At 40.8% G+C, this 27,809-nt stretch overlaps 1 protein-coding gene across 4 annotated transcripts in view; it reads left to right on the top strand.

The window, feature by feature from the left end:
* FOXP1 (forkhead box P1) overlaps positions 1-27,809 on the top strand; it is a 480,210-nt gene that overhangs the window by 63,010 nt on the left and 389,391 nt on the right. The window contains exon 1 of one of the 4 annotated variants that reach the window (XM_032411755.1): positions 17,348-18,910. The exons of the other annotated variants lie outside the window; for them this stretch is intronic. The gene's annotated coding sequence lies outside the window, so the exon portion shown is untranslated. Of the gene's footprint in view, positions 1-17,347; positions 18,911-27,809 lie in introns of those variants that run through there. 4 annotated transcript variants of the gene reach the window in all.

The following is a 27,809-nucleotide window of genomic DNA, read 5'->3' as shown; positions in this document are numbered from 1 at the left end:
AGTGAGATGGATAGTGTAGTCTCTGCTGCCCCCTCTCTCCGATCCCAGAAGCGGGAGCTTCTGGAGATGAAGTGACTGGCCCAGGCTCCTAGCTGGTGGTCCTGGCAGCGGTACTGGACCTGAGGCTTCCTTCGCTCAAAAGGTGCTGCTCGTCTGTTCTGTCTCACTGGAGGAGGACCGGAAGTGTTGATCGCTGCTGTTTATGGGTCATTCTCCGTCAGAGGCTTGGCCTGCCACCCACCAGCATCAGATAGTCAGAAACGACGGTAAGAAGGCCTTTCGGCTTCTGTACTCCCAGGACAGGTTTATCTTCCCTGGAGGGAGACCTGGAGCAGATACATAAAATAGGAATACATGCAGATGTCCTTATATTGTGTTGCGTCGAATGTAACCAGCAATACTCAATATAGGTGAACCTAAAAATTATTTTGCATTCATCTGGTACCTCTCAGACGGTGTATGGATTCTGTTCTGCATCTTTGCACATGTTGAACAATGGAGCCCCTAGAACATGCCCTAAACACCCCCACATCTCTTGTAGTAAAAGGCTTGCCCGTTTGCCTTGTCTGCTACACGGATGAAGCCACATGTGTAAAGGATCAGCATAACTCCAGGAGCCTTTCAACATCAGCACTAGGTGAGAAAATAGACAAATACCAACCCTTCTTAAGAAAAGCCATATAAAAAATGTTTGCTCTGGGAAAAAGACATTTATTACTTTTTTTTATGCAAAGGACAAAAATGGGATGTGTATTTCAACTTCGAAAAAATAAGGTATCAAGTATAACAAAGCATATTCTGGTTGAAATCCTGCATTTTTCCATGAGATACTTCTCCAAGAACTCAGAAGCACAAAGATCTATGTTTGGAGAAATTTAAAAAAATGTATTTACAGCAGTGTTTGACATTCGTTTCCTAATTCCTTTGAGAATATATATGAAACACGGATTATATGTGTGGAGACAATTTTAAAAACATACAAATGCATTTTTGGGTGTACAACCACAAGGATGCATCTTTTGGTGAATGAAGAAAGTGCAAGTGTCTCTGAGTAAAGTTAACATCAGGAAATATAATCTACAGTTGGAAGCACACCATAATTTCTAGGAATATGACAAAATTTTGAAACAAAAATAATAATCCACCTGAAATTTAAAAATGCTGTAAGTGTTTCAAGATAATGGAAGCCAACTTTTTTTTATACCTTTTTAAAAGGACTGTGGACAGTTAGCTAGGGTAAAAATATCAAAAGATCAGCGGTATCTCAAAATCTCCTTTCTAGTCTTAATTATTTGTCCTTTGTTCTTTTAAAATGGAAAATAACTTATAGGTGCAGTCAGTGAACATCTTATGGGCCACTGTGTTTAAGTCCGTTATTGTATCGTTCCCAAAACTCCGAGTCAGAGGGCCCGTTGTTGGCCATATTTTATAGCCACAGGAGCCAAGACTCAGACAGCTGGAATTCCTTGCGGGGGCCACACGGCTTTTAAAAGGCCCCTTTAAGAGGCACTGAGACTTGAACGCAGGCAGTCTGACCCCAAAGTTAAAGCACCTAACTATTAAGATATATTACTATTACTTGAGGGTTTTGCTTTAATTGTTTTCCCTAAACACTTCAGAATAGCCTGAGATGTCTTTGCTGTGAGGAAAGTAACTCAGGCTCAGGCCTCTCTTCATCCGAATAGTATGTGAGCCTCAGTGCACTCGTACTACTGTAGATAGTCACACGCTTCTGGCGCCGTGCCTACTGAAGCGGACATGAAGGCTGTTGTATTGGCACACTCATTCGTTCATTTGCTTGTTCATTTTTTCACTCAGTAAATAGTTCAGTGGCAGTTACATTCCAGCTACTGTTTCACACACTGGGCAGAGAGCAGTGGGTACAGCCACTCCCTGATCTCATGGTGCTTACATCCTAGTAAGGAAGATGGAACTCAAATAAATATATGGTATGTTTCATGGTAGTAAGTGGCATAGAAAAAATAAGTCAGGACGAGGAAGTGGAGAATGTGAGTGAGGGGTGTGCTGTTTTTACAGGAACTTCAAGGAAGGAAAGGACAGTGAGAATATAGCAAAATTGTGAGACATGAGGGGGCCTTGAGGATATCTGAGGGAAGAGCATTCAGGAAGAACAGCAAGTGCAAAGGCCCTGTGGTGAGAGTCTGCTCATTAACAAAAAAGAAAACGAAAAAAGAAAAACCTATTTTTCAAATTAATCTGCCCTTGCATATACCTTCCTGATCAGATAATCATATATTTCTCTGGGGATCTATATTGAATGGCAAGGTGCCAAACAACCTAAACATGGTATTTCTGATTCCAGAGATTTGGTAAATGTAGAATATAGCCCAAAGGTTTATACCTCTGAGATGTATCCTTTCCTAGCCATCTGAGTGATTTATTTTTAGTGGACTGTATGTAGCCTTATCCTAGGGATGGAAATCAAGATCTCTATGTTCTATGGGGCAATGGTTCCAATAAGATGAGAATCTGGTCCCCTGCTTCTGGTTACACCCCTAGAGCAAATAAAAGGATTGCCTGTATGATCTGGAAATGAGTAATTGTTGCATTATGGCAGAGTAAGACCTCATTGAACCCTTTTGATCTCAAATCTAAAAGGTTTCACATTAGTCAGTAAAATATTATTAGATGCTATGTTCTTAAAATTTACTTGGTAACACCTTTGCAAATTGTTAATATCGATCCATTGGAATTCATATTTTCTTGATGAAAAGTCTCCTCAAATCCACGATTTCCTGCTGGACATTCATAGCAAAATGTATATTTAAAACCCTTGTGAGTGTGCGCATGGTAACGGCTCTGTGGAAGCCTGATTAGCTGGTTTCCAATTTGCCAGATTTTTTTTTTTTTTTTTTAAGTTTTTTTTTAAACCATTCTTTCTTGTTAGGGAGAGTATAAAGGCATCAGAAACCCACTCACAGCATTTCATTTCTGATATCCCTCAATATGGAATAAACAATTAAACTGATTTGAGTATGAATTGTCTCCGAAATATCCCCTTTATGCTTGGCAGCCCTATGCAAAAATTTCCGCCTGTTGCAAATTGAAAGTCTTCAAGTTGCAAACCCCCCTGAAGAACGGTTTTGATAATAGGGCCGTTGTCAGACCCTTAACTCCGCTGCACACTGCTGGGAGCCTCCGGAATAACGTTTAATGTAGTTGTCGGGCAAGGAGTTGTTGGCAGCCATGAGGATCCCTGCTTGAGTGCTCCCTTTCCTGACGGGGAATATAGGGCAGTGATCAAGCAGAGGGTCTCAAAGGAGGTCTTCAATCACCGGGTAACATGAAGAATGGGATATACACAGGCTGCCGGGGAAGCGGGCACAAAGCTCCTGAATTGTAGAGAGACAGATAATTCCTGTATGAACACCCAGATGACTGGGACCCTATTCCTTATGGATTAAACAGTACCCGAGAGCACTAAGGCTAATAAGAAATTACTGAAATGGAGATTTTTTTTTTGGTCTCTAGTTTTGTACTGTTTATGATCTGCCAGCAGGAATATTTCACGGCATTAAAGGCATGGCCAGAAAGCAGGAAGATATATATGTATATACACACTCACACACACACACACACACACACACACACAGAGTTCCTCTATCTTCACAACCCTGATATCACATATGGCCCTTGCGGACGGAGTATTGTGTGTTGTTTAGTCTTGGAACTTCTTTTAAAGATAGGATGTCATTTACAATCTTCAGGCCATATGTTTACTCAGACTTAAGAAACACGGGCTAATCTTTTTCTATTTTGAGGAGTAATAAATTGAAAAGATAATTACATAATATGGTGCATAATGTAACTCTGGCTTGAGCCATATGTGTTTAATTTTAGAGAAACATGCGTGATGACAGGTTATGAAGGATGAAACTATTTTAGTCTTTTTAGGGATTAGAAGCATGATTTTTTTTTTAAAAAAAATAAGTGTCCCTTTTTCCCACCACCTCCGCCCCCCCCCCCCAACTTCCCCTGAGAAACAACCCAATACACAAACCCAGTGAAAAACACCCTACCGAAAGCAGTTTGTTTTTCTGGTGGCCACTGGCAAAGACCATTCAAGTTAGAGGGCACGTTATTTCTAAGCCCTTGTAAAATGAGATGCAGACTTCTGTGCTGGAGGGGGTGGGGAATGGTTGGCCGTGTAGTGCCTAACGTGAGAGCAGAGTGTGGAGATGCTGTGTTTAGAGTCAGGCAGAAATTTGTCATCTGAGTATCCAATTAGAAACAACACCAGTTCTCCCTCTCCTTATTGAACGTGATAGCGTATCCCATATAAAATTTTGTGGCGGGAGAGGTGCAAGAATTTTTCTTTCCTTCCTTCTGCAGACATCTGTGGACCACCTTTTATAAAGCTCCACCCCCTACACTTGGTATCTAAGATGCAGAGGATGCTCATATACTGAGACCCACTTTCAGGTCACCTTCACAATGTGTCACTTTGCCCCTGATCCTGGCCTGGAGGCAGGATTGTCAGGTGTGGTGGGCAGAATAATGCCCCCTAAACATGTCTACATCCTGATCTTTAGAACCTGGAAATGTGATCTGTCCCATGGAAAAGGGGAATTAAGTTTGCAGATGGAGTTGAAGTGGCTCATCACCTGACCTTGAATGTGGGGAGATTATCCTGGATTATCCCAGTGAGCCCAATGTACTCACAGAGTTTTTAAAAGTAAAAGAGACTAAAGAGATAAAACCAAAGAGAACAAGAGCCAGACTCTGCCCAGTGTTGCTGGCTTTGAACATGGAGGAAGGGGCCACATGCCAAGGAATGTGGGCTGCCTCTAGAAGCTGAGAAGGGCAAGCAAGGAAACAGATTCTGTGTTAGAGCCTCCGGGAGGAACACGGCCCTGCCAACACCTTGACTTTAGCCCGCATGAGACCCATTTTGGACTTCTGATCTCCAGAACTATAAGACAATAAATGTGTATGTTTTAAGTCACAAAGTTTGTGGTGATTTGTTCTAGCAGTTAATTTTAGAGAAACATGCGTGATGACAGGTTATGAAGGATGAAACTATTTTAGTCTTTTTAGGGATTAGAAGCATGATTTTTTTTTTAAAAAAAATAAGTGTCCCTTTTTCCCACCACCCCCGCCCCCCCCCCCCAACTTCCCCTGAGAAACAACCCAATACACAAACCCAGTGAAAAACATCCTACTGAAAGCAGTTTGTTTTTCTGGTGGCCACTGATATACGGGAGGAGGACCATATGCCTGGTGTATAGTGAGTAGATCAGTTGTTAGCAAACGCGGCTGCATATGAGAATCACCTGCAGGGGTTTAAAAATGCTGATCTCTGGATCCTGGAACCCCGAAATTCCAATTTAATGAGTCTAGGGTGGTCTGAACATGGTCATTTTGCAGGTTCTCCAGGTGACTTGGATGCGCAACCAAAGAGGTGGAGTGCTGGTTTAGGGCATAAGCTTTGGTATCGGATAAACTTGGCTTCCAGTTGAGCACCTGTGTTGGGCCAGCTAGGTGTGTGAGCAAGTTATTCTCTTAGCTTTAGTTTCCCCATCCGTTATGTGGGGATACTGTGAACGTCTACCTAGGGTTGTATGATCCTTACGTCTTAAAGGGCGTGTGTCTTTCTCATGGTGATTGCTTAATAAAGGGTAACTACTGTTTTGAGTCTTCTTATGATGGTTGGGATGCACAGAGGTAGATTCCCCAGATGAGATAATATTAGGCACAGAGCCTGGCTGATTTCCGTGGCTTGTATTCACAACTGCTCTCTGAAGAAGCTTCTACCATTACACCCTTTCCATGGAGGGTCGAGAGGATCAGGAAAGGTGAGCAGCTCTTCCAGTTGCACAGGTAATAAGCCCGGAGTCAGTCCTCGAACCTGGGTCTCGCTCTGAGTTTGGGGTCATGCCTGCTTGCCCCATGTAAGGCTTGCAAGGCCGGTGTGTAGGAACGTGGAAGCTGGCAGCTGCATGCTCTCGAGCCCCCTTTGGCAGCATTTCACAAGCCATTGCCAGTGTCAGTCCCCGGGCTGGGGGTGGCATTTTGTACTGGATTCGGTCTCTGCACGATAAAGCATATTGCCCTGTTGCCTGCCGTCACGGAAAAGGAGGTTGAAAGCCATGGGAATGATGATTCTTAACAGTTATAGGCTGTTTGCCTCTGTCTGCCGTTTAATCTAATCTCAGGTTCAGTTGATACTATTGATTAGGTTCTTTTCAAAACGGTATGCGGCATATGGGGCTTCTCTGTGTGGGGTAAAATGTTATTCTTCTCCTCCGTGAGTTGAGAAGAAAAGGTGAAAGTATACAATTAATTTGCCTGCACTTTCTCGCAAATTGTATGCTGGATTTCTGTGAAATGCTGTATGGAACAATATCCCAAGCAAATTATTGTTATTTACTGTGACTTTTGCCTGCATATTTAAAGTCAACAATTATGTTTCCTTTCTGTGCTTAATGGCCTTTGTACAACATTTTTAGAAACTTGGTCAGGTGTCACTAAGAAAACCTGTGCTTGGACCCTGTGATTCTTGGGAAACAAATTAACAATATCAGAAGTAACAACCAAGCCCTGTTTCCAAAGGAAAGAACCCAACCCATTGGGGCACGCTCCCCTCTGCCTTCCTTTAAGGTAATTAACTATCTGTAGGCCATTGCCCTGAAACTCATTTGTTTTAGGCAATATATAATCTTTTGTCATTGCTGTTGGTATCACTGAGAGCGAATAATAAAATTGAATTCGATAATCTTAAATTCTCTTCTCTTCACATTGCATGCATTTGGATGGCAGTTTTGGCACCTTTGGAATTCTGTCATTCGTTGGGTCCTTTAGAAAAGAAATTCTTCGAAGATGGATGTTTAGATGACACAGGGTGGTACATTAGTTTCAGGTGTACAACATAGTAATTAGGCAATCATATACATCATACAGTGATCACCAGGGTCAGTGTGGTCACCATCTGTCACCATACAGTGTCATTACAGTATTATTACAGTATTATTGACTCTATTCCCTTTCCTGTACTTTTCATCCTGTGACTTATTTATTTTATAACTGAAAGTTTGTACCTCTTACTCCCCTTCACCGATTTCGTCTATCCCCCACCCCTCTCCCCTCTGGTAACTACCAGTTGATTCTGTACTTATGAGTCTATTTATGTTTCTTTGGGATTTTTTTGTTAGCTCATTTGTTTCACGTTTTAGGTTCCACATATAAGTTAACTTATATGGTATTTGTCTTTTTTCTGTCCAAGTAATATTCCTTTGTGCATGTGTGTATACACACCACCTCTTCTTTATCCTTTTATCTGTCAGTGGACACTTGGGCTGCTTCCATAGCTTGGCTACTGTAAATAATGCTGCAGTCAACATAGCGGTGCATAGGTCTTTTTGAATTAGCATTTTTGTCTTCAGGCCAATAACCAGAAGGTGGAATTACTGGGCTATATGGTATTTCTACTTTTAATCTCTTGAGGAACCTCCATACTGTCTCCCACGGCAGCTGCACCAGCTGACATTCCCACCAGCCGTGCACGACAGTTCCCTTTTCTCCACATCCTCTCCACCACTCGCTGTTTCTTGTCATTTTCATACTAGCCATCGTGACAGGTGTGAGGTGATCTCTCATTGTGGTTCTGATGTGCATTTCCCTCATGATGAGTGATGTTCAGTATTTTTGCATGTGCCTCTTGGCCATCTGGGTGTCTTCTTTGGAGAAATGTCTATTCAGGTCCTCTGCCAGTTTTTTTTTAAATTAGAGTATTTGTTTTCTTGGCGTTGAGAGGAAACTCTTTCTATATGTGTATCACATCAGTAGTTCTCTAATCCCAGCCCAGATCCTGAAATAATGCTCTCCTTTTTGTGTTCCTCTTACTTTCATTGCCATGTAGCGGCCATCAACCTGAAGATTTTTAGTGGTGAGCTGTGTATTTTTTTTTTTTTTAAAGCTGTCTCCGGTTTGGAGGTCCAAGCAGGTTTTTTGTTCTATCAGGGGCTCATAGTCCATGCCCCGGCTGGAACTGCCAGGAGCAGCTTATGGCCAGCCACGTGTGCATGTGCTAGGGTTTTGTGAATTTGAGGAGATCCAAGTTCATTATTCCCAATTTCCAGGAACTTTGGATTATGACATTTCCATCCAGGAAACAGAAGCAAAGAACCAACAAGCCCCCAAAACTAGACTTTCTCTTTTGAGAAACAAAGCTGGCTTTGCTTATCCAATGTCTTATCTAATGAAGAGTATGCTTGGCCAACTGTATGTAAAAAGATGACCTGATTGATTGAATGGTTTTCAAATCGTCTCGGGAATAAATTGACAGGGGGATGGAAGAGGCGCTTGAGATGTACAAAAGTTAGAGGAAAGTACAAAGACCCGCTGTCTTCTCCTGTGTTCTCTCCACCTTGAAGGACAGTTATTGATATTTTGTCCTCTTTGCTTGTGGTTGTATTTAAAAGGAATACAACGTTTCAGTTAGAGTCTGGATCCCCTTATATCTATGCTCTTGCCATCCTCAGAAACAAATGCCATCAGGAGTTGGGGCTACCTCATTCCATTCCATTTTTATACATTTGGTTACACAGAGAACCTATTTTTGAGAGTGTTTAGTTTATAAGTTTAGCTTCAAACTATATTGTATCCTTACTACTTTGTACTTTTTATTCAGCCTTGATTTTGAGAATGGTTAGTGTTCATACGTATAGCTCTAACTTACCTTGCCAAAAGTCTACAAGATATTCTGTCATTGAACCATACCTTGTGCTGATACATTCCAGTGTCGGTGGGCATTTATAATTTTGTTTTTACTGCAGTGAACAACGTAGGCATGCCTGAGAGTTTCCTTAAGGACCAAGACGTAGAATTACTAGGAGAATGAATTGTACTTACTAAGATGTACGGCTCCTCAGTTCGGAACTTGCCTCCACAGCAAGGAGGAAGATGTTGGTCTGTCCTGTCTTCTCGCAAGGAGTCTACAGTCTGGTGAGGAAGTGGAGGAGGATAGCTCTGTCCAAGAACTGCTTATTTGAGCCGGACTGCATTGGTGCCCTCAAGAGGAAGTAATGCTTAGGGCTCTAGTATCTTGTAGCAGACAATTCACGACGCATTGTGTCCATTGATTTCATCTGTTTGAATAGAGAGATTCCCCACTACATTGTTTGAATGGCAAGAGCCTCATTTTCTGTTTCAGATAGTGACATGGTTTAGAGAAGGAAGGCATCCACCAATTAATCCAGCAGGAGAGCCCAGCGAGGGTTGTCCCCGCACACAGGCTGGTTTTGAGCTTTCTCTGCCATTCCTTTTGGGGGGCTAAGAGAGCCCCAGAGAGAAATGTTTGAAGCAACAGCACACAAAAACAGAGTGAAAGAAAACAAAAATGTAAGAATAAAAGGGAGGAAGAATTTCTGAGTGAATGAGGCCTCCACTGTTCCTTCTCATCCTGAGGTGTGATATGTAGATCTGTCCCATGCTTAGGCCTGACAGCTTGTGGGGACCAGATGAATTTTTCAGTCAGCATGAGAAATGCCATCCACACCAACTGATACCCTCCCCTGGCAGCTGCCTCACTATCTTTTATCATTCCTCTTGATCCATCATCCAGAGAATGCTAGAAGGCACGAGAATGTAAGTTCCAAATAGGAATTGGTGCCTGTTTTCTATCTTGGTTTATTTTCAAAAACCTTTTTGAACTTTTGAACTGCTGGTACCCATGGGGGCACTGTGCAGGGGAGTTGATAAATAAAGATAATGTTGATGTGAGTACAATTTCTTTCATATGTAACTAGAGAAGCATGTGAGTTCCAGATAAGCTTTTCTTAGAAAAATAAAATTCTAAATGTCAAAGTTTTTTGAGTGGGGGTAGCAAGGACTCCAGTACTAAAAGACATCCTCGGACCTTAGCCCGATGAAGGGAGAATCAAGCAGATAGCATATACATCAATTTGGCTGAAGCCCCTTCTGTTTTCATGGAATTTAGACTTCCCTCCCACTCATGTGTTCTCTTAAAGCCTCTGCTTATTCTAATTTTACTTTCTGTCCTTGTCTGTAATGGTCACTTTCTAATTCCTCCACCAGTATATTGAAAAATGGGGGAGTCAGTGTCTTAGACAATGTGTGTCATGGATATGGGAGTTTCTTCTTTTCTTCACAAAACTTCTGGAAAAATAATCCAGCTTCTGTTCTCTCACAAGCATCTTTTGAAATTGGACACTTTATATTCAGATAAAAGGAAATGTGAAACATTGATTCTATGTAAATAAATGAAACAGACAAGACCTGTGTCATAAACACTCGATCCAATTAAGTACCTGGTTTTTATATTGTTAATTAAAATTTTGAAACAGATGATTTCAGTGCATTTGTGCCTATCCTGCGCTTAATTAGCCAGTGGAGGATTTCAACAAGATTTACCTCAATATTGAAGATAGAAGTTTTTTTTTTTAATTTTCAAAAATTTTTATGAATTCAGCCTCATACCCTCCCAGGAAAGCAATGCACTGCCAAGTGCAAGGTGAAAACTAAAAGCTTATCATTTAGAAAAAATGTCCATGTGTGGAAATAATGGTCATAATTGTTAACATTGGATTAATTAGATTTGGCATCAGTATTTCCCATTTTAACTTTTTATCACTGTTGTCTACGTCTTAATTATTTTGGGATGAACAGATTGACGGGGAAGATAGTAGGCATTTACTAGATGTTTGTTGTATTAACAAAGGGACATTTTTAAATGACTTGATTCAAAGCTCTTCTCGTGTAGAGATTTCACAATAATGTGAGGGTTCGTAAGATGTGGGGAGGTCCACGTGGCCTGCTGAGGTCCCACATGACATGATTTTGCTCTTGTTAAAGTTTGAGCACGTTGCCTTCCAGGTTTTTTTACTTACATGTTTTAGGTTTATGCGTTTCAAAGGTGGAGATATGGTAAGAGAGGACATTTCTTCATGTTCCACCTCAGTAGGCTGTAGATTATCCTAAGTTTTACCTCCCAAACCCCCACCCCTTTCTTCTCCCCAAGACGCAATTAGTAGCTCAGTCTGGGTAGATCATAGAGCTCTGGTCTGTGCAGAATCAGGCATTTGATTTTTATTGACTTTGGAGGAATGTGTAGGATTTTTAGAACTTTAGCAATACCCAAATAGTTACTTAATTTGAAACCTGCTGGAATTTCTTATTACTCATCTACATGGTGGGAGGTGGTGGGATACAGGATAAATGGCCCATTGAAAAAAACGCTCTCTGGCATAGTTTTTTCTTCAGTACTTGGGGTCCTTCGAGAATGTATTACCTTATGGGTTGACTCCTGTAGGAATGTGTGTATGTACATACGCACACATCTCCATAATATATGCACCCATCCATGTACACCAGAGTGTATTCCCATGTCTGTGTGCACACACATGCACTTATATGGTCATTACATTTCCTAAACCCCAGTTGCTCGAGTTTCTTTCCTAACACAAAAAGTCACTTCTACGAAAAGTTGAAAAATAAACATTATAATCAGCGAGGCATCACAAATAACTTTTATGTCTAAATCAAGCTATTAAATGCTTTTTTATTTTTAAGTAGATAGGGGAATAAAATAGCTACATAGTTCATAAAGTGGTATGCTGTTAATGCATGCTGTGCCCAAGAATTATGCCAGCTTTTTACACTCATGAAGTAAAAGCGGATTAGAACTGTGATCACTGTATTACCCTAGATTTCTTATTGTGCGTTATATTTCCTTTTTGAGCACCTTTGTCGACTAAATGGCTACTAATGACATAATTACAATTGTTTGTCACCACCATAACGCGTGATTTCCTATCTCATCATGAAGATGTAAGTTAGATAAAAGAGGAGTTTTGGCAGGAAGACAAAGTGCAGTGATTTATTAAAGGCCAGATGTGGTTGTTAAAAGCTTTTCTACAGAAGGCTCAATTGAGTGATGTGAAAAAGGAATGAAATCGCTCTGCACACCCAGCCTGTGGTTCGTGGTGTGAGTGACATAGTAGCTCATGGAAGCATGACAAATGAGCCACACGTTTTATTGTTGTGTACAAATTTTACGTTGGAATTCAAACAGGGTGAGAAAGGTTCGCATTAGCTTACACCAGCAAAGTAGGTGTTTAAAAGAAACTCATGAGACTCAAGGGCTGGCAGAGATCTTTCCATTTGTTTCGTGCCTCATAGCGAGAACTGAACTCTCTAACACTTCTGTCCAGCACGGTTCAAAAAGAGCGAGGGAGTGAGCGAGAGGTTCATTTGAGAATTCAAAGAGATCAGAAGCTCGTGGAGACAAGATATTACTTACACGCTGTTGACATACATATCGCACTCGTGGACTTGACATATATACGCTCAGATTCGATGGATGCTTCTAAGGAAGAGGCACTGTTTCTGGTTTTAGTATTATTTGCACATGCAAAGCTCTGTTAAAATAATGTTAAGACCCTGGAGTGATAGAAGCTATGAGTGGTTTGAAGAGTGTTCTCGAGCTTTTGGAGGAGGAAGGGGGGCGGAAATAAAGAAGAAAGTGGTTATTTCTTAAAGTCATGCTCTGGTCAGAAGGTAGTGATCTGTTTCTTTGTACTTGCTCTCCTCTCTTCCCCCCCTCTTCTTTCCCTCCTCTCCCTCCTCTCCCTCTCTTCCTCACCCCCTCCTTCCACTTTCTCCTTCTTCTTCCTTCACTTCCCTGTAAAATTTTGTATGGAAGAGAGTTACACCGTAGGACAGGGTCTGTGTAGTGTGGAACCCTGCACTGGGCTGGACATAGGAATTTTCCTGTCTCTTCCAGGGCGGACAGAAAAGTGCTTTAAGTAGTATAAATGGAAGACTTAGCCTTTTTTTTTTTTTTTTTTTTAGATGAACTCGGTGAGGCTAGCGAGAGGTTTGTTGGGGTGTTTGTAACACTGCCCTGTTCTCAGTGGAAGGTATAAGGTCCTCCTCGTGCTCTCTGTCGTGGAAGTACAGACTTGAGAGCTCTTGTACATTTACCGTACTTGGTGATTACAGTTTGTAGTATTTGTCATATTACCTAATGTTTATTCCCCTGTGTCTGGTCTGTAAGTTCCATGCAGGCAGGAATTGTCCTGTCACATTACCTGACACATCATGTACATTTGGGAAGTATTTGTAGAATGAATCACAAGAACCACTTGGACGGTAGCCTGCATTCAGCATATCACTTGGAGATCACCAGCAAGTCCATCCAGATAAAATTTTCCCAAACTGCAAATCCTTGTCCACGTAAATAATAGAGCAATGTAGATGGCTTGTTGCCATCCCCCTAATTTAAAGTTTGGAGCCTGAGAATCCAGTTAGATCCAGTCCCTTCCAAATTGATTTTTATCTCCCAGGCATCCATCATGTAATTCCAGAGACTGCCACTTGATGGCTCATACCCAACCCTTTGACACTTGAGAGAATCAAGTCAGAAAAATTCGCACGTGTTCTCTATCCCTTGACTGTCTCTTTCATTTAGAATACACATGTTCTTTATGACTCATGTATTGACCCTTATAAAGAGAGGACTGAAATGGAAATGCAGGGAGTTAAGTTTCAGAGACAAAAAGTACTTAGAACCAGGGCTGCCTTCATGGTCGTGAGACCCATACAGCCACCCCAGGCCGTGATCAAAAGGGCCCTACCCTTGGTAGAATGTGCTGCTGTCACCATCTTGAAAGTCTTTTTTTTTTTTTTTTCTTTTTTAAAAGATTTATTTATTTGAGAGAGAGAACATGAGTGTGGGGAGGAGCAGAGGGAGAGGGTGAGAGAAACAGACTCCCCGCTATGTGCAGAGCCTGACACGGGGCTCAATCCCATTACCCTGAGCTGAAATCAAGAGTTGGAAGCTTAACTGAATGAGCCACCCAAGTGCCCCACCATCTTGAAATTCTTAATAATTGCACACAAGGGGTCCACATTTTCATTTTACTCTGGACCCCACAGCTTATGTCGGTGGCCCTGCCCGTACATATCTGTTCTTTCGTTGTCACCAGCTGTGACTTTTCAGTTGCTGACTTTCCTTACTCTGCCAGAATCTCTGTTACTTGAAGCCAGGTTGCTCAGGCCTGATCTTACCTGACCAGGGCTCCTAAAGGCTTTATGGAGTGCTTGTTAGAAAGCCTGCCTTCCCTGGACACAAACCAATGGGATAAGAGCTTTGGCCTTGACTCAGACTTCTGGGTTCAGATCCTGGCCCTGCAAGGATCACAGTACTTAAACTTTCCAGGATCATTTTCCTCATTTGCAAAAACGACATGATAATAGTGTGCCTACCTCCTGATCTTGAGATAAGGGCTAAATGGGATAGTGTATAGAAGAAGCTTCCCGGGTGCCTGGCCCAGGGTGAGCACGCAGTCAGGGCTGGGTATTTTTGCTGTCGTCGGGCAGCACATTTCTGGTGACATCCCCCCCGCCCCCCACCCCCAGGGAGGCCCCTGCTCTGTGTGGTCAGTGCTCACGACGTTGCAGGATTGTCACTGTGCTTTGATGCTGTCCTGGGCCGCACTCACGGGTTCTTGAAGCCTGGCACCAGAGTAAAGGGAGGCCTTGACTCAACTCTGCTGACTGCCTCCCTCTCACTGAGACCCTGGTTGCTCCTTCTCCTCTGGGCTTCCTCCTGTGTATGGAATGATTGATTAACGTGAAAAGGATTTGTATAACCAAACTCAGCATTCTGTAACCCATTTCTGTTTCCCAGTGGTTCAAAGTTGTGTCTTACTCAGTGTATCTTTTGCAGGGCATTGAAAACACATTTTGAAGCAGACAAGTAATTTGTAAATAGAATCCCCTCCCCCATTCATACAGAAAATTTGCAAACATTGACCATATCAGAGGGACTTGGGTTCTTGGAGAGAATATGTTATTGGGGACTGATGTGATGTGGGATATGATCCATTCATTTATCTGACAAGTATCTATTAAAGACTTTGTATGCCAGGAGTGTAACTGTTCACAACACTACAAGAACCTTGCTGGTGTGTGGCTGACATTCTAGTTGGGAACAGATACTAAACACAACAAAGAATAGTATCAGAGAAAAGTGCTATGCAGAGAAATAAGACAGGGCAATGGAATAAGACTGCCTCTGGGCCACTTTAGAGAAGGTAGCCAGGGAAGGCTTCTCAGAGGAGGTGACGTTTGAGCTGAGATCTGAATGGCAAGAGGGAGGCAACCAGGAGAAGCGTGGGAGAAAAGCCTTCCAGGCTTAGGAATAACCAGTGCTCAGACCCTAAGGTGCCACAAGCTTGGTGAATTTGAGGAACAGAAAGAAGACCAGTGTGGCCAGAATGAGGTGTACAAGATAGAGAGGGGAAATTTGTTGGGCAAGAGAATTAGTTGGCGCCTGATCTTGGAGTCTGTAGACCATGATCATGTCATCCCTGAGTCTGGTTGCTCTATTATTTTCAAGCTAAAAGAGAACCAGGAATCTGTTCAGTCATAAGCTGTGTAGCTGAATCAATTAAGCAGTCTCCAGGTATTAACTAGAAAGAAAATGGGTGATTTTACCTGGATTTATCCACTGCAGTTCTCTAAATAAGAAGTATTATCCAAATGGAGCACTGGAATTGGAGTCCCAAGATAAGTCTCAGCTCTGCTGGGACAAGCTATTTAGTTTCCCCAACGAATCGTATCATCATGGACTGATAATACCTTTGACGCAAGGTTGGTATAATGTTGAAATGACTTAGGGCTCAAGATGACTACTTGGTAAATGCAAAATCGTATGCAGATATTACGTAGCTGTTGTGATTGATAATTCTCAGTTGATAACCTTACCTGCTAAAAATACCTAATTTTTTTAAATTATAAAAATGTATTTTTCTATCCATTAAGGAGTTTTTCTATTACTTGTGGAAAGACCTAGCAGATACATTGATGATGTATATAGTTACCTTATTCAGTAAGTGGTTCCTAGATACTGGTTCACATTCATAGATAACTGACCTTCTTTTTTAAGGTCTGGAATGTGAGAACACATGGCCCCACCTATGGGATTCTGTCTCCTAGATTACTTATCTCTTAGCTGGGCTGACTTTGAAATATGGGAAAGTCCAAAAAGAAGGTTTACTGTTAGTTTTAAGGGCTTGTCTTTAAAGAGGATCACAGTAGTTTTTATAAGACAAAAATTCCGTGCCTTCAAAGATAACTCCTGGCCGGTCACCTTGGATTTAGGCTTGTGGAGATGAGTAGTTTACATGTTGTTCTTTGGGAGAAGGTAATTATTGTGGAAATTGGGTCTAGGTAGTTGACATTTATGGTGCAAGAGTCGGCTTTTGTCTCCATCCACCTCTCAGAACTTCTCTCTCTGCTTAGCAGGACATCTGTGTGTGTCAAGGAATCAGCCACAGTAGGGCGCCTGGGTGGCTGAGTCGGTTAAGTGTCCACCTTTGGCTCGGGTCATGATCCTGGGGTCCTGGGATCGAGCCCCAAGTCAGGGGCTCCCTGCTCAGCAGAAAGCCTGCTTCTCCCTCTCCTCCCCACTCGTGCTCTCTGTCACTGTCTCTCTCAAATAAATAAATAAAATCTTAAAAGAAAAAAAAAGGAATCAGCAAGGATAACAGATTCCATTGGTTTGGTTTTCCAAGATTAGTTTCAGGAGCCATGTAAATGGCCCTAGGGAGTCTGAATTTTAAGATCTTACTCTACTCTTTTGATTTCATAGACATCTCTTGGAAAGATGATCTCAGATTACTGGAAGACTTTATTGTTAAGTTTTAGAGAATTTTGCATTCTGCTTAGAAAGTCATTTTCGAGTTTTATTAGAACATTTACTCGCAGTGGTGCTAATTATTTTAAATATGACCCTGGAAATGGGCTATGTCAGCTTGAAAAGACTATTTTTAACAGAATTTGGTTTTAAAGGCAGGTTTTATAGACATTATAGTAATACCATTGTTATCTAATTAGCATCCACTGTGCAAATGTACGTGATATTACAGAGGCAAGTATACATAAAATTATAAATTGTGACATTTTATGAGTTTTTTTTATCATGAGTCTTACACAGTCATCATTACTTAGCAGTGTGAAATGTGGCCTTAGACATTACATCATGTAAAGACCAGGAGACAAAAAAAAAAAAAAAAAAAACCCTGAGGATCAATTTTTGATTATAATAAAGTTTTAGTATGAGGCATTTCTGAATATGTGTCATGAACATGAGTCATGATTTTCACACCAAACCTGACCTATTATGATTATGTTTCGACTTCAAGGGGTTTTCAGTATTTAAATTCTAAACCTAATTCTAAGGTTTCAAAATGATTCACATTCAAATCTACTTTTATGTTTTATAATTAAATAAGAAAATACTGCTTATACCTACATTTTTACTATTCTTGGACATATTATAATTATTTCTTTAATTTCACCAATAAAATAGCCCACTTCTTCATTAGTAAATTACAAGGCTATCTCAATAAAAGAAAAAAACTGGTGTAAATGTGGCTTGCCATCTCAAATCGTCACTCAGTGTGGAATTTCCTTTCGTTCTTTTTGTGAAATGTGAGAGATACTTTCTAGGTAAATTAATCCCTTCCAAGCGGTAAAATCACTTCCTTTTTGGAAAGAGTTATTAGAGTCTTCTTCTTTATAATCTTAAATACCACTTATGTTAGAGTGAACAATACATGGGAAAATTACACCAGTTAAAAAAAGAATGATCGCGACCCAGGCCAAGTACATTGCAATTATGTGTTCATGGAAAAGTGAGCTTTCTACCGGGAAAAGCGTGATAGAGATGCCCATGAAATTTCCAAAGTTTAAGTATTTTTGTAAATTAGGTTGTTCCTAGTTAAACAGGTGGCTTTAAAGGCTGGTTTCACTGTTGTTTTAATCATAGTTTAGTTACCATGGAGAAATATGCAAGTTAGCATTTATACACAGAAGTGAAATTTATGCTGCATAGATAATAGCCTAAATTTAGCTTGACTTAAGTTTACCACTTCCTTTTTTTTCAGCAAAAAGAATAATAATATATCACATATATCCATTAACAAGTTAATTTCTTTAAACGCTACTGTTATATTTTTAGAGAATTTCTCTTCTCAGGCATCAATGGAACACTTCTGTCAATGTGGCTTCTTCCAGTGCAGAACATAACAGAACATATTACATGTGATTTGCTCGAACTGTGTCATCCTTAGGTTTAATAAAAGACTTAGCTAACTTTAAAATCCATCATGTGGTGCAAAACTAATATTTGGACACGTTGCATCTCGTTGGGTTTTGTCAAGGACTATTATTTCGTACTGAAAATCTTCAAAATATGTCCCGTGGCTGACGGGGCCAATCGGATCACAGATCCCAGCCATAGTTTTGATGACCATTTGGATATATTTTCTCTAAGGGAAATTCTGAGACAGGTCTTCGTCATGCACCGTTTCGATCTTACTGTCCTCTCAGCTGGGTAATAGATTTTTCACCCTGAATTAAGAGGTTCGTTTGTGTGGAATCCAGCAACCGGGAGCTGCCTTTCCTGCCATTTGCTTTGCCCGATACCTCAGAGCGAAGGCTAAGTTTTCAAGGACAAATGTAGTAAAACTGTCTTGATCCAACACGAGGTCCCCCAGCACGGAGAGAGAGCAGCAGATCCCTTTCAACACCAGCTGTTCTCACAGATATAGATTGCTGCAGTGAAATTTTCTTAATATAATTCAGGAAGCTCTAGAGAATTCTCCAAAACAACTGTGCCAACAAGGAAAATGTTGAATTTTTCATCAGCTGCCCAATGCTGAGAGTTAGTGGGCAATCCGTTCATTCATGACCAGATGTTCAGTGTGGTAACGCTCCGCAGTTAACTTGAACCCTGTGGCCTGTTTACCATTGGCTGCAAGGACATTGGCGGCAGCCTGGCATTGGAGAATTGAGGCCCGCACAAGCAAAAGCCCGAAGTGTGTGTCTGTGGCTTCCTGGTTTTCACCAGCGACCAGACAAGGTAGGGAGCGTTGACAGAGGGGAAGGACATCACATCAATCATTCTCGAGGCAAGAAGAGTTTGCTATAGGATTGTATCTTGGGGGAACAGTTGGCAAATTCTTACACTCTTTTTTATTTGGGAAGAAAGGCAGTCTTTGTTTAGTTGGACAGATTTTTTTTTTTTTTAACCTGTGTCTAAACCATTAAACTTTTTGTGGTGGGGGCAGTAGGTGTGGGTGGTTAAGACAGTAAGAAAAAGGTTTCTAATTTTAAACTAGGGGAAGTCAATAAAGTTGACTCTTAATACTGACTCCTTACTGGGTCCAATCTGGAATTGGGAGTATGTGATATTTTTGCCCTAGGTAAACTTTCTTATTATAGACGGCGAATATTTAGATCTTCCATTCACACAGAGTCACCATTTCCTCCATATACATGTGTTACACCCAGGAGTTTTTTTGTGAGCTGTTTTAAATAACAGTGTTTAGGGAAAAAGGGGGAGTAGATGGAGTAGGGGTTTTCAAAGAAACACTGTGATTTTCTACCTTGGAAAGGATTCTTCCTTAAAATGATTAACTGTGTTTGATTCTGGAATTGCAGCATGCCAGGCACGGGGAGGCAGAATTTCCTAACAGATAGCTCAGACCGAGGGCTCTTTTCTTTTCACCACTGTGGCATTGCACAATACTTTTTTTTTTTTAATTGTGGTGAAATATACGTGACATGAAATTGACCAATTTAACCAACTGCGTGATAATTGTAACTATTATTTCAAAACACTATGGGCAAAGGAAAGGAAAAAAAAAATCTTTGTTATTTGACCATTTTACATTTGTGGCTTCAACGGTACTATCCCAACAAGAAGTTGGCCTTTGTTTACTTGAAACTAGAACAGAAAGTCGTCATGGTGGAAGTGTCTTTTTTTTTTGGAGACTTGGGTGGTTTTTTCTTCCTTGCAGAATCCTTGACTCCCCCTGGCACATCCCTAGTGACAGCCATCTGTGGGGGCACCCAGGTAACTTGGAGGGTCTTTGGGGCAGAAAACCCTTGGACTCATAATATTTGCGTTGGCAGAACTTTCTGCCCTTGGTGTACAAGTTGCAGTGAACACCTCCTTCGCATTTCCTGCTTACAGAGAAAGCAGGTTGCATGTCGCCCCGAGACAGGGACATTCCTCATTACTCCCATTTAAACCTGAACCTCGCCGGCCCTTAGAAGCACACCGAAGGAGTGTGTGTTTTATTTGTCTGGGTGATTTCTTTGAAAAGTCCCTTGGCTTGGGGACTTGGAAAAAGGAGGTTTTGAATTGCGGCAGGCAGGTACTGACTGAGGGCTCTGAGCCGCCGGAGAAGGCACCGGGTTGTTTTCTGGGATGCTGACTTGCTGATAGAAACTCGAGAACCAGTTTACAGTAGCTCTGACACCACTGTTACCTTTCTGCAGTCCCCTCCAGCTGCTGCCCCCAGCCCTTCGGATATGCCTCCGCCATGCACACAGTTTGTTCTTGGGTGTGAAAGCAAACAGTATTTGAGTTGGCAGCGACTTCTCTTTCAGTAGAGTTTGCTGCCTCGGCAAGAAACCACAGCAGGAGCTTTTCTGCTGCTGAAGATTTCCACTGGCAGGATGGCCTTTTCCCACATTTCCTTGGTTTAAGGAAACAGATTTTTGAACCTTTTTTTTTTTTTTAAAGACAAAATGCCAACATTTAACAGCTGGAGTTAGTATATAATTTATGGTTTTCACTTTATGTTCTTGTGGATGTATAAAAATTAAAAATCCGCAATTATTGTTAAATTATGCAAGTTTTTGCAGAAAGGGTGATTAAAAATAGAGCCTCTGTTATGAGGAATTCAAGAAAGTCATTGTTACCCAAACAGGTATTCTCAATTATTCTATCTTTAATGGTTTTTAATTGTTATAATTTACTCATATTCTTTTACATCTCTCAGAGGAGATGTTTCTGAAAGCTCTTTGTTTTTCCTTTAAGGAACAAGTAGGAGTTTGTTCATTTGAACCTCTTCAGCTTTAAAAAAAAAAAAATCGTATTTTTTTATTTTTTTACACGTCATCGTGTTAATCTTCACTCTAGGTAACCCTTCTTGTCACAGAGGATCTGCCTGGAGAATCTTAACTCTAAGGAACGTTCTCAGACCTGCTACCTGTCAAGGTGATAGTCTTTGTCATGGAAGTTATCCAAGCCTTTGTTACGCCACAGAACCTACCTCTTGAGCAAGCTGCCGTTTTCCTATTATTTCCTTCCCGTGAAGTTCATCTCCACACCTTACAGATTTAGCATATATATTCCTCATTGGCTGGAGGCCTTGGCTGAATTGGTAACTTATCAGAATCAGGAAAGAATGCAGCTAGCCAATAAAAAGTGCCTGAATGTTACCTTGAGACAGGTAGTATTTTTGTACATTTGTCCTGTCAGTACACAGAGACTAGGGGAGTTTTCTGTTGTTATTGTTACTTCTTTTTCTGTTGATAAAGACTCTGAGAACCTTTATTAATGCCCCCAAAAGCCACACCTTTAATGAAAAAGTGGCACTAGAATTTGTGCTTTCTTGGTTTCTCAGAAAATAAAATAGGAAGTGAAAAGGCCATTCTCCTTGGTACAGCGTGTTACTCTAAAGATCATTCGATCTACATGTTAGATTTAGGGTCAGAACATTAGCTGTGATGAATAACAAGGGACAAAATTTTTCTTTTCTTTTCAAGGGTAGTGGCAGTTAATCATTTTTATCTGCCCGCCTTGTAGACTTGATTAGATTTATGACGTATGCCGCATGTTTATGGCATTTTTATTATATGTTGTTAATTTGTTGTAACTGCCACTGCATTTTTTTCTTCTTCCTTTTTCTCCCCAGAGGACTCTTGAAAGCAACTAAGTGTCAACTGTTACCTTTTGCTTTGGGAAGCTTTATTTAATTTTTAATTTTAATAAAAGGCATAATAGCCTACTGGTTGGGAAAAAAAAAAAAGTGCCCACTGTTACAATGTGTATCTTACTTCACTGAAAAAGAAAATTGGCAGTGTGTTCTGTTAAATACTCGTGTTTTTTGTCGTCGATGAAGTGTTGTACACTCAGGCTGGGTTGAGAGAATGCACATTGATAAATCATCTCACCTGAAACCTAGGTGTTGAACGTGCGCTAAACTGTGATTTTCTTTATTACTGGAAAGTCATATATGTAGTTTTCAAATCACTGCTAGGTAAGACAATTGGACGTTGAACATTTAAGCTGCTTCAAGAGTCAGGCAGTTGAATGATGCATTTTAGAACAACACACTCTTTTTTAGCTTACTAGCTCTCAGAATGGATATGGAATCTGTTAAATATAGAGGCAATTCTTTAAATAAGGCCGACAGTTAAAATTGGGAAGCAGGAGAATTAGATTGGAAATGATTTATGATGAGTCTACAGGACATTCAAAAAATAAAGTTAGAAAAGGAAATCCACTGGCTGTATTGGCTACATGACAGCAAAAGATTTTTACTTTTCATCCCTTTTGAATTGGCTGGATATATAGGCAATGCATAGAAACAGACTTTCAGGCGGAAAAATTGACGGAATTTTTTTTTTTTTTTGTTAGTGTATGTTCTGGCAGTGGTTTGGTATTGGCATTATAAGCCTCTGACTATAACCAAGTCGGTTTCTTGTTTTGACAGTTACAAACTTTTTCAATAACAGAGAACCACCCATTCTCTTAAGAGCATTAGACGTTGAAGTAAATAGAAGCTGAACTGAACAGCAGCTTTGTTTTTGTCATGAGCAGGAACATATGGGTCCTTAATAAATACCATTTGAAGATGACATGGGTGTGGTTATTGAGCTGATAATGTGTAATAATCACAGATGCATATGTCACTTTCGAGAATTGGTATACATTTGTTCACACTCCACTGTAAGGAGTTTATATATATTCTGTGGAATAAACAATATGAATTCAAAGATTACAGGCAATATTAAGTCATTTAGGTATGAGCTGGTTTCACTGACAGCCAAAATTTGTTCTCACGATGGCTTACTAAAGCATCTAAAAGGCTTATTTATAACGGGCAAAGAAAAGAAGTATACTTTTAGGTATTTTCGGTATAAAATCCTTGATTGTTACAATTGTATTGACATTAACTTAACCAAGACAAGGTGATATATTTACTAACTAGTAAGTGATCAAGTTATTAAGCCGGTGTTTGACTTCAGTGTTGCAAGAGATGCATGATGCCCAGGAGTGTGCAGGGGATGATCTTTTGATTCCTTCACCTGTACCCTATTCCTTGCTTATGGATCTGATAGCTCAGGGTATGTCTAAATTTGCTGTAGACAATTTTGAGAAGACATAAGTTCGTACTCAGATGCTGTCTTTAGAAATAAAGTGTTTAGGGACACCTGGGTGGCTTAGTCGGTTAAGCGTCTGCCTTCAGCTCAGGTCATGATCCCAGGGTCCTGGGATTGAGTCCTGCATCGGGCTCCTTGCTCAGCAGGGAGCCTGCTTCTCCCTCTGCTTGTGCTCTCTCTCTTTCTCTCTCTGACAAATGAATAAACAAAAAAATCTTTAAAAAAAAAAAGAAATAAAGTGTTTAGAGAAGTGAGATATTTCTTTAACCCCATGGAGAATTTAAGCTACAGCCTCCTGAAGAGGTGAGCTTGAGGTATTTGGGTTAGGGGAAGAAATGTGGTTTTCTGGTTCTTGGGAACAGAATGAATAAGCAACAGAGACCAAAAAGCATGATACTTGAGGAGAACAATGAATAATTCCCTTTGGCTAGGACATGGAGTTCATAAAGAGGAAGAGAGAAAATGAGTTGGAAAGGTAGTTGACATACTACCATGGAGAACTTCAAATTGAGTTCACAAGCAAGTGATTTATTTGGTACCGTTATTTACTATTAGTAATAGCAGATAACATTTGCTATGGACAAGGCATCAAGCATAGTGATTTCCAGTTCATTATGTTTTACTCCGTATACGAATCCAATGAAGGGGGTACTATTACTATCCATAGATTACCATACGGGTGAGGAAATTGAGTCGTGGAAAGGATATGTGATCTTTCCAGAGGCACAAAGTGGTGAGATGGAGCCATGATTTACAGTTGGCTCTGTGACTCAAGGACCAGCCCTTTGAAGATTCTGATTACACAGCCAGTGGGCATGACCAGGGTTTTTATGAGCACAGATCTCAATTGGTCAGAGCGGAGCTCCAGGAAAGTTCATTTGTCATTGTTTCATAGAATATATGGAGAGCCCAAATTAGAGGAAATTGTGATGTTTCAGAAGAGCCCAAACCCGAGTCTTTCAACTCTGGGTAGTTGAAAAGGTTGGAAAGACAGTGATGGGGGGATGTGTACAAAAACCCGTGAAGTTTTATCCACTGGACTTGGTGTGAGGATGATGGACGATTGGGAAAATCAGTGTTCCCAGCACTTGTTCCCAGAAGAGGAGAGGGACAGGCTGGGAAGCGATGAGCAGAGGTTTGGATACCATGTTAGGTGCAAGAGTTAATTTCAGGCAGAATCTTTCTGGAAGATGATGAAATACACATTGAACATAACCTTGGGAAGGTAACTGGGCTGGAGATGTGGATTGGAAGCCAAGGAAATAAGTATATATATAGAGGGAGAGACTGGTACATTTAGTGATGGGGGGAGAAGAAAGACTGGCTGGAGAAGGAGATCAGGAAATAAGTCAGCCTTATGAGATAAAGAAAAATCTTTCTGCACATTGAAGATGACAGATTTGTAGGCCACGCTTCAGACACATACCTATACATATTCATATTTGTATACATATTCATGTACATATTTATATATGTATTCCTATATACATTCATATGTATCACTGTGTATTTGTATATGTATCATGAGCATGCACTGTTCCCTTAAGCACACATATGTACACTTGGGAGCCTTTCCCACCTCAGTTAGCAAGTGGGGAGAGGCTAGGTATCAGTCTGTCCCAGGAGTGGCCGACTCGGGAGGATTGTGCTACAACTTGAGGGCAGTAGAGGAAAGATGGAGTTCCCTTCTAGAGTGTGTGAGGTTCAGCCCAACACATAGAATTTTATACCCCCCCCCAACAAATGCATTCCAACACAGAAGCCTGGCTGCTTTAAATGCTATAGTAAATGCTAAATGATCTATAATAGGATTTTACAGAATTCAGCAAGATTACCATTATGTTGTGAAATATGGGCTAAGAGTGTGGTCAATAAATGTGTTAACTTTTCATTTGGGGTGATATTTTTCTTCTTTGAAAATCCATTCATCTGCTAAAATGCATATGGGAAGCTTGTTGCTTTCATTGCTTTTGCCAGTGATTGTGGTTAAGAATTTTTTTTTTCTTCCCTGTACCTCTTCTTAATTACTAATAATGGTAACAGTTAAGACTTCCAGGTCTTTAATTTTTTTTTTCTTTCTGACAACCAAAGAAATGTTATTGCTGAAGGCTGTTTGGTAGTATTGATTGGAGAATGAGATAGTGCCCACCCCCCCTTTTCAAGTTGCCACAAAGTGATTTCCTTTCAGGGTTCTATAAAATGTCACCCTGGCAAAACTTGCCTCCCACGTTGGTAGACTTCAGTTTCTACTTCTTGTCTTGATTCCTTACATTGGACATTTACTAAAGGGTTAGAATGGTTTGTAACACCTTAAAAAGCTTCAGGGCCACCCACTACTCATACTGCCAGTACTGTGAAATTCATGTGAATCCTTTACGGGTGGTGACACTCATTTTAAGAAAATAGATTTAGCAAAACGGTGCAGGTCTTCACACCGTGTCAACGTTGGGATAGCATTCACGTGTCTCCTGGGAGTCTCTAGTTGACCATGTTACTGAGAGCTTTGTCATAATGGGTTGAGAAGTCATTAATCAACTGAGGTCACCCTGACTTTTGAGATTCTAATAAAATTGGCTTGAGCCTTTATCTTATTCCCTGTGGGAATTCCAATGAGGATTCCTGGAGACTTCATTTTCATGATTGATTTTGGTTAAAGAACTCTTGATACTCCCTCTTCCCACTACTGTTCTCTTTTCTCCTCTTGGAGTTGGAAGTTAGCTCCTATCCATAATTTCCTTCCACACAACTCATAGAGGACATTGGAAGTTCCAGGAAGTTTGTATCAGAGAAGTTTAGTCACATGTTCAACAGCACTGTTCTTAAAATACTTATTTGCCCCCACTAAATTTGTCCTTGAACCACTTTCTCCATAGATCAATGACCTCCAGAAGCCTCAGTTGTCCCTTCTGTTCTCCTCTCTTCCCTCCTGTTTTCTTCTTTCTTCTTACCTCTCTGCTTTCTGTTACCTGCTCATATTTCTTAAAAACACCAGGTTAGCTTTCTCTTTCTGGTCAACATCTCCTTCCAAGCCAGTTCCTGGGGGCCCTGTCTCCCACATTTCAGGCAGCATAACAAGAAGGCACTGCTCACTGGTGGAATGATCACCTCTCACCTATCCACTTGCATATATACTACCTCATTTTCTTCTCCTTCAAATGGAGCAAAAACTAAGACTACTTTGCATAGAGAGACATGTTAGGGTTTTATTCCAGTTTTGGCCTTGTCCATCAAACTCCATTCTTTTCAACTTCTGAATCCTTAAATCAGCCAAATAGGTTGTGTCTTGATTTGAACTGAGGACTTCAAAGCGCAAACCCTAAATACCAGCCTTTTTTTTTCCCCATTGATTTTTATTTTCTTCTACTAGGCCAACAGTCTCTCTCCTCCAGACCCGGGGGCAAAAACCCAAAAAGCCTCACAGACTCCCTAGTTTATAGGAATATTTAAAGCATTTAATGTGGGTTTTTTTGTTTTGTTTTTTTTTTAATCATCTAATCTTGCTTGTAAAGTTTCCCACTTCATATGGCAAGCTTAAAGCAAGTCTTCTATGGTCATGAATTTTCTCCCTTCTCTGAAAATTAAGGATGTTAATGAAATGGTTAAGTTGTGCCTTTTGATGCAGAGCTAGCTGAAAGCATTTTCAATGAGTGAGCCACCTGGAGCCGGCTCATCTCATGTCGCTCTACCATAATCCTGGCAGCTGGCCTAGCCATCTTAGAATTAGAGGAGGGACATCAGGCAGTTTCTTGATGTTGTTATCTTTTATCGTTTTCCCAGTGACATGCCTGACCTGGAGTTACAGACACTCTGAACAATATTCATCAAGCTTGACATGAACACGAATTGGTTACTTTGCACATTCTGATACCCTCATGTAAATGTATAAAAATCTACTCCTCATGAGAGGCGTGGTTCCCAGTGCCTGGGGTCCCAGAATCCCAGGGCTTTTGGAAATACAATCCTTGAGTATTTCAGAATTTTAGTTAGGATGGATTTGGTTGTAAGCAACAGAAAGTCCAGATGAGGCAGGCTTAACCAGACTTAATAAAGTCCTTATTAGTAGGTAGACTGCGGGAGACTTGATCCATCGCTCCCTGCTGTTTTCCACAGTGTTGGTCTATCAGACTGGCCTTACTTGCACTTGTAAGATAGTGCCTGGCAACTGTTCAGTCATAGATTTCCTTGAAATTTCCTTGAACATGCCAAGAAAGAGAGAGAAATAGCGAATCTTTTCTTTAGAATTTCAGAAAAATTCTTGAAGCTCGAATTGGAGTGCTTTCCAGCCTGTTAGGTCCACCCCATGGCCAGGGAGGAAGAGGATGTCAATTGACATACCCTAGGTGACATTTTTTTTTTTTTTAACCACTGGAGCCAGGGTGGAGTCAACTTCCCCAGAATGGCCTGACTCCCCATCTGTCAATTGGTCCTGTTTGGGAGGGGGTTTGGAGGAAAGGATGCTGTGTACACAGCTTCAAGTGTACACTTTATTGAGCTGTTTTTTAGTTTTCAGAAGACCCAAAGTTAATTCAGTCATTTGCATGAGATAAGACTTGTGGGGTTAACCAAAACATCAAGTTTTT

This window comes from Phoca vitulina, unplaced genomic scaffold (assembly GCF_004348235.1).
Source record: "Phoca vitulina isolate PV1807 unplaced genomic scaffold, GSC_HSeal_1.0 scaffold13, whole genome shotgun sequence".
NCBI classification, from domain to species: Eukaryota; Metazoa; Chordata; class Mammalia; order Carnivora; family Phocidae; genus Phoca; species Phoca vitulina.
The sequence above is the reverse complement of the archived record's forward strand: the minus strand, read 5'-3'. Positions and strand labels throughout refer to the sequence as shown.